Source organism: Notothenia rossii (assembly GCF_949606895.1).
Source record: "Notothenia rossii genome assembly, chromosome: 4".
In the NCBI taxonomy this organism is placed as follows: domain Eukaryota; kingdom Metazoa; phylum Chordata; class Actinopteri; order Perciformes; family Nototheniidae; genus Notothenia; species Notothenia rossii.
Window position 1 is genome coordinate 80,653,147 of NC_136902.1, and position 8,021 is coordinate 80,661,167.

The 8,021-nt window shown below is 37.5% G+C and overlaps 1 long non-coding RNA gene across 1 annotated transcript; it reads right to left on the reverse strand.

Annotated features, from left to right (window-relative positions):
* Positions 1-1,864: 1,864 nt before the first annotated feature.
* On the reverse strand, positions 1,865-7,099 carry LOC307036874. Its single transcript, XR_013807505.1, has 2 exons — positions 4,356-7,099; positions 1,865-3,149 (listed from the first exon to the last, which is right to left on the reverse strand). It is a non-coding gene; the product is annotated as an uncharacterized lncRNA (long non-coding RNA).
* Between the last annotated feature and the right edge of the window lie 922 nt (positions 7,100-8,021).

Genomic DNA, 8,021 nt, shown 5'->3' on the forward strand with positions numbered 1-8,021 from the left:
TGACAGAAATTGTCCAAAAAACATCCTACTCACTGTGGATGTAGTAGTATGTCTGGTACCTGTTAGCTTTAACCACACAAGGTTATAAGCAGGTTAAGAGCAGTGAGTCAATGACGGTATCAAACAGTAAATACAATATTTAAACTAGTAGAGTTCTGCAACAAAGAGAGGTCTTTAAAAATGCAGTGATAAACTAAACACACACACTCAAATACACACGCACAACCAAACACAAGATCTCCCTGGCGAAGAGAAATCACTTTTGATACTGTATACAGTAAAGGAGATTCCTTTTGTCTGTTTGTTCATGTTTGCGTGTACAGGACATTTTTGTCCCCATGTGTGCGCATGAGTTCTTTCATCTGCAGGCTGTGTGTTGGAGGATCTCACATCTCCCCAAAGACAGCCGTGCCACAGATGGAGTGTCTGGGATAGCCTGAAGTGGACAACTAAAACACACACACACACACACACACACACACACACACACACACACACACACACACACACACACACACACACACACACACACACACACACACACACACACACATGATTATACAATGCCTTTCAAAAGCCACAGTTAAAAGAACACACTGAAAGGAATGAATTGTTTTAATAAGAATAAGAAAAATTGTGCTTACCCAGAACTGTCTATCATTAATTTTTGCCATTGGGACAACGAAATGGATTCATAAATCATTTGAGAAAGAAGGAAATTAGAGAAATAATGAATGACAGTGATTGGGGAAGAAGAGAGGTAGCGTGTGACACACTTTAGATATTGGAAAAAGATACACAGAGAGAAAGACTTTCTCTCTACCACAGATTCTGCCTCTATTACTCTATGTCATGAGTCCATTAGTTCCATTCATTAATACCATTACTGCGTCTAATGGGACTGTTGTAACATGCAAAGACTACATTACTGTAAACTAATGTCAAGAGATGTTTTAGAGAAAGCCAACATTCCCTTAAGATCAAATTAATATGTAATGAGCCACTTGAAGAGCTCACATCATCTGTATCGGTTTCAAGTAGATTGATGTATCTTAAATCAAACACATCTTTTTTTTCATGTTCCAAAATATGTTTAAATATGCAATCAGAAACACATTTAAAGTTTTCAAAAAGTGGAGACAAATCAAGAAATTGTGTTTTCTTAAGATCTTAATGTGAGTAATACTGCCACTGCCTTTACAATACACAACATATAGTTTTATAACAGACATGTGCATTACAAAAGTTTTGAATTGTATTCCTGTAGTCAGATTTAGATTATGTGATACTACTTTAGAAAAAAATGACAACATGAATTCATCTTTTCTTGGTCTTTGTAATGGAGCTGTAGGAAAGCCTTTGGTCATTATTAAGTCAGAAGAAGTTGATTCAAGATGAAACTACATTACTTTAAATTAACATTTAGTGAGCATCAGGAAGACATCCTGTCATTACACATTTCCTGGTAGATATCAAAACCAACCACTCACATTTCATCATTTCATTCATACTAATTAGAAAACGAATTATAAGACTATATCCCTAATAAAGTGTCACCATTTTTTAACCATTCTGTTTTCTACAATTGTACTTGCCTTCCTCAAAATTGACGTACTTATAAGAAAGGAGAGTGAAATTGGATTAACGTAAGCATTTAAATGAAACATTGCGTTTGAAATTTGATATTATTTTATGATTGGTTCATTTAACATGGCTAACATTCTCTTGATATCAGCAAAGATAAAATACAAAGATTAAGAAAATTGATAATCTGCTGTACAGTACATGCTATGTAATTCACAAGTACAGTAAAACTACATTATTTCTTTATAAGCTGCATGAGACAAGCAATCATCAACAAACATTGCACATTCTTACTACTTTAATGAGGTTACATTACATAACTCATACAGTAGAAAGGTCCATCTTAAAAACGCTTCCTGATAGCTCCATGATCTTGGATTTACAAAGAGAGAAATTCCTCAAATAAAACTTAAAAGTAAGATATAGAAGCAAGTCATAAGTCAAACTCCAACATATAAGCAATAAGCATACATTAACTCATAAAACCAAAAGGCTAAATTGTTTTACTGAAGTCCAATTACTGACTTAAGTATGTATGAATAGGTAAACACTTACTACAGTAAGAAAATGAGACATTTGCTAGTTGCCATGCATGTTCAGTGAGGTACAACGGTAGCCTGTAGTCCATTTGTGCTGCTGCTAACCCAACAGTACTGTCATACTGTGTCTGCTTCATATCTGCATCCAGCTATCACTATCTGTTTTAATCAAATCCTGATGTAAAGTGAGTGTACTGTATGCATAGTATGTATGTATTCATAAAACATTGTTCTTCAACCATCTTTCAGATATAACACAGAGTTTTATGTTTTTGCCGATTTCAACATTTCTGAGTAAGTTAGCTTGTTGTATCACAAATACAAATTCATTATCCGGACCTTGACAAGTTTAATGGTTATTCTGTTAAGTTTCATTTATTGGTTTTAGATAATTTGACATTAAAGGTTAAAGGTTTACCACCAAACCTCTTCTTCGATTCAGTCCCATAGTGTCCACAGAAAGAATTGTCCATTATCTTCAAAGCCATTCTATCTTTTCATTGTCTTCTCAACAGTCAAATGAATTGATTTGATTAGATTAGTGACAAATCTTCAACTACATTCCGCAAATGTCCTCATTACAAAGATCAGAATATCCAAGCAATATTTAACCCCATTGAATGAGGGAAAGGATCTTCAAACTGTTACTAATCATCAGGGCTGTGAGTGCAGTGTGGGCCTGCAGCCATATATAACCTTAATGAGACATTTACCATCTGAGGCTGTTGTTCCTTTTCATTCTGTTCTCATTTGGCAAAGATCCTCATGTCCACTTTCTGCAGTTTTACACATTCTCCAAAGAACAGAGACGCTGTTCAGGCAAATCCACTCTGTGAGAACATGCTCGTCCTGAAAAAGCCGTATATATCCGTGTGAACTGTATTTTAAATCCACGTGGATGAGAACAAAGTCAATGCCACAATGTTGTCTCTCAGTTTGTTATATGAACCTCAGACTGTTCTGCTGGTCTCCTCTCCAAGCCATTGTTTCCAGTCCTTATTGTTTCACGAACGATGATGGGAATCTCTATGGAGGCAGAGAGCATGTGGGAGAAAAAGATTTAGTACACAAAACAGAAGTTATGGGCTATCTGCTTTATGGCTTAATGGTTCCGAGTTCTAGTTGACAGGCAATTTCAAACCCTTTCTGTCACGATTATTTATAGAACATATTATTATGGTTAACTATTATGATCTGATCTGCAACACCATTACATGCTCAAATGTGAAATGGAGAAAGAGGAAAGATTGGTCAGAAGAAGTCAGAGGTCTGGTGAGGACTATGTGTGTGTAGAAAAGAGGGGTGCGCCATGTGGACATCGCGGCCGAATACCTCACATGCATGGAAGGAGGGATGACGGAAGAGAGGAGATGAAAGAGAGAGCACAGAGGGTACAATGTGACACATATAAGACCACAGTGAATGCACCAATAGAATAATACAACTGTTAAATGTTGAACTGGTAACTGGATATGTTTTATCCTACTTCTGATTATGTGCTAATGATGTAACAGGAATAAGGTGTTAACGATATTCAGTAACCCATACTGTAACTCATAAATATGGGTTACAGTAACAAACTAATTGACTCCTAACCCTCACCCCTATCTCACCCCTAGTGAAATAGGGGTGAACTCTGTTGCACAATTATAACTGTATCATTTAGTCTGTAATACGGCCATCTTGGGTTCATAATATGCAATGTAAATGATTTATACTTACTTCAAAGTAAAGCATAAATGATAAGAAACTCATTACTATGCAGGAAACTTTATCTTTGCCAAAAATGGTATTACTGTGCACTTAAAGACCTTTTACTTGTTAAACGATGCATTATGTCTTGCTATATACTGTACCACTTAAAGTTAATGTATCTATTAATTTTACTAAAAATTCGAAAAACAACTCAAGTGTTTTTTGTCGTTCATCCCAAACATGAAGGCATGATGTCTCCTTTAGTTACTAAGAGTGTTACATGCATGAAATGCCAGGACAGAATTGTTCCCAGGGGGAAGATGATCTCGGAGTTTAAACTGATTTTACACAGAAAGGCACTTGATGACTAATGTTGGCTGCAGACTGGATGCATGATTGTTTAATATCACGGATGACAAGTAGTTTGTCATTGGGAACGTCAACATTTCCCAGGAAATGTTCCTGCTTAAAGTCCGTTACACAAATGTGATGCATCAGGTTGCTGCACCACATCAGTAACAGTGTTTTACTTCTCACCTCTGGGTGCCATGGTGGTGAGTAGCGGGATCACTGGGTTGTTTCCAGGCGTCTTGAGATGCTATCCTTCACTTCAGTGTGACTATGCAGGCAGGAGATGTCAGCAGTAAGATGGAGGGAATGAAAGAAACGCCTAGCCCATAAGTCCATATTAACAGATGTGTGCATGCTTTCTTCTCTGTGCGCTGAGTCCCTTCCACAAGCTTGGCGTCTTTATTTAGAAACACATTAATGGTATCTAATTAGTTGATATTGTGGGTTCATGCTTCCACAGAAACTAGCTGGTAATTGGAAAGTGAAGGAGTTGGTTGAGGTAAACTTCATAAGGAGGTAAACGTTGGACATCTGAACCTCTGCCGACCAAACAAGGACCACAAACATACTCAATATAACTAATAATGTCAATATATACTGTTGGTTCTTTTATGTGTTTTCGGTTTGTTGTTAGAGTTGAGAAAACTGGCTGTTTTAAGTCATACCCCACTGTATACACTTTAAGTATGCAACATAAAGCACTTCTTAAAGTAAAATAAATTCAGGAAATAAATGGTTCTATTTATTTTCCCTTTTCACCTTTGCACTTTACTTTTCTTGCATTTTTCTTTTGTCCGATACTCATGTTTGCCAATTTACTCAAATGCACTCATTATTTATTTCTGTCATAATCCTCCTCCCTACACCAACTCTGTCCCCACCATTATCTCTCCTTTTCACTTGTTTCCTCACTCCCACTCTTATACAATGTCCCTTTCCCTGTCAGTTGTCATAAATGTACAAATAGCGGAAATGCATAAGAGCATTTTCTGCCTCATTATTTTCCTCTCTCTTCCACATCTTTCCTTTTCACTTCTAGTGTCACTCATCGCCACTCATTATCTCACATGTTAATCATTATTTCTCTGTCTGCACCTTAAGACTCTATATTTGCCCCCGCTGGGTGCACTTAGCTCTATTCTGTCTGTAAAATTATCTTCTAATAAAGTCAGCCGCAGAGATACGATCTGCTCTGACCGCTCTAATATCTGCAGAGACAATTGCTTGAACTTCCTTGCTTGTTAAATTTCAACAAGTCACTGCTCAGCTCAGCCCTGCTCCCCTCTAAAAGGATGTTGTTTATACTAGACATGGGTGTCAGATGAAGCAGAGTTTTTAAATTAACCAACCAAGTGGATGTTTGTGGACTAAAAAGGAGCTTTAGTCATGGCACAATATCGTCTTAATTGACCCATTACTTTCTCTGTTATCTCATATTTCTAAATCATGGACTCCTTATAAAACAAACTACTAATAATGTTCAAGTGGTTTATCTACCATTGTTATCAATGCCTGCCATGCAATAACAAAAAGCTTAACATTAGCGAGGAGGCGGAGCTGAGTAAATTCCATATTGCTCTTATTGCTCAAAATTAGTCAACTAAATATACTGGATGCTGTAAATGTAAGAATAAAATCAATAGCATGGAAAAGAATAGTAAAGACAGAACAGGTTGAAGTTCAGTGCTTTGGTCGAGCATCGTAAGGACGTTATACTGCAGGGCTCGGACCTCTGGCCTCGTAGTACTTCTAAATCCTACTATCACACACTCTGATACAAGCTTTAACAGTGGATCTCTCTCTGGCTTCAGATCCCTCAAAGAGATCAAGCTATGATCCTTTGTAATCCTTCTGACCTCTGCTGAGCCTGAATGGGTTTATATAACAACAGCTTGGCTTACATAACCAGCTGACCACATAGGCAAGTATAGTACTATTATGTTAAGGCACCACTTATTCCAGCCTGCAATCCAAAGTGAATAAGTGTTGTGTTTTGCTCCGGGACAAAATGCTTATTAAATAGTTTAATACTTTGTCCATATGGAGGCTAAAATAAACATCCTGGTGACATCTGATTGTTTCCGATACATTATTGTTATAGTAATATTAAAGTTGGATTAGGAAGCTTAATGACAAGCCATGGTGGCTAACCCTAACCCTTATAAACTTTGATTGGTAAATAAGATAAAATAAGGAGTTTTTAAATAAGTTTTTAAACAAAAATATTTACCCAAGAGCCCGTGCACCACGCTACGCTCCTACGGAGCTGCACGTTCCCCAAAACACTAACCCTGACCCAACCCCTACCATTTCAGCCAATTGTGGTGGATAGTGTTGCTTGTGGGTTGGTTGAATGAACAAAGCTCTAAGGATTGTCTTTAACTTTCTATAGATTTGTCCACTGGATCTGGTTTGTCTATGCTAGGTAGTTTGTTGCTGGTTTTTCACGATAAAATGTGCAAAACAGTGCATGAGTGGGTCTGCATGTGGTCTTATTTGGTCAGGTTGAGGTCAGTATTCAGTATATTAGGTAAGATATGTTTCAGTAGCCATTTTCAAAGTCCCTTAATGTAAGTGTGATATTAGTTTAACTGTATTTTTGTGGGTTTTGTTTTTATATTGTATCACTGTAAAACTTGAAGGAAAAAATAGATATACCTGTGTCTCTATCGGAACATTATTTCATCTGATGAAAGCTTTAAATAAAATAAATAAATACATTTGAAAAAGTATGCTTTATTTTGATTATTTAATTGTAGTTTATTAGTTTTACTCTCTTATATTTCTTGAAAAAAATGTAAAAATCATTTGATTTGGATATCCCAATGTAAATTCCATTTCAGATGTCTCAAGTTAAGGCTATTTTGCATCATTTCTGAAGAAAAAAATATATTTTCAGGATATGGAAGATTTCGGATTATCAGACAGCATCAGTTTCCATCTCGTCAGAAGGCACAAGCGCAAACCACAGCCACCACCACTATGTTGCCAATGGTTGCCAGTACAGCGACCCACAGCCAAATGGTGTCACTGGACACTTTCCCATCATCCTCTGTTTCTGAGGGTCTGGAGCAGCTGGCGTTGAGGTTGGAGGTGGACGTCTGCAGGGACGTATTGCCGTTGTACGGAGAATCCATGAAGGCCCCACTCACAGCCGGGAAATGCTGCCAGGAGACAAAGGTAGAGGGTGGAAGCAAAGGGAGGGAGAAATTCAGATTAAATATTTAAGTTAAAGGTGGGGTAGGTAAGTTTGAGAAACCGGCTCGGGATACACTTTTTGTTATATTCCATGGAATGCTCTTAACATCCCGATAGCAATGAATATTTTAAGTGCTTTGACAAAATCCATAAAAAAACGTCATCTGTGGAAGCCGTAGTACTGTAAAAAGCACGACCAATCATCTGAGCCGGCCCGGCTAAAATAACTGGACGGCCTACCTGCCTGTCAGCCTTCCATCTGTGCACAAACTTATCCCGTGCCCTCATTGGTCATGTGCGCGTTCGTGTGTGTTGGAGGAGGGGCTCTAAAAGGAAGTGGCAGATTGTTTCCGGCTGTGTATTTTCAAATTCTAGCGCACTCGAGCTGGTTTCTCCAAAATTACCTACCCCACCTTTAATCATTTTTGTAAATGTCTGAAAAAGGTTTAAAGCAATTAGATGTCTCTTTGTTGGAAAAAGCTGAATCTAAATCACTGGATGCAGCTTTGAGTTCGGCCCAGTGATTTAGAATTGAACTTCAGGAACAAAGGGACGAATAAAGCATACTACAATAAAAATGATCAGTTGTTTAAGAGAAATACATAAAGGTGTAGTTGTTGAAATAAATAGCACATGCAGAACTGCTATAAGCAG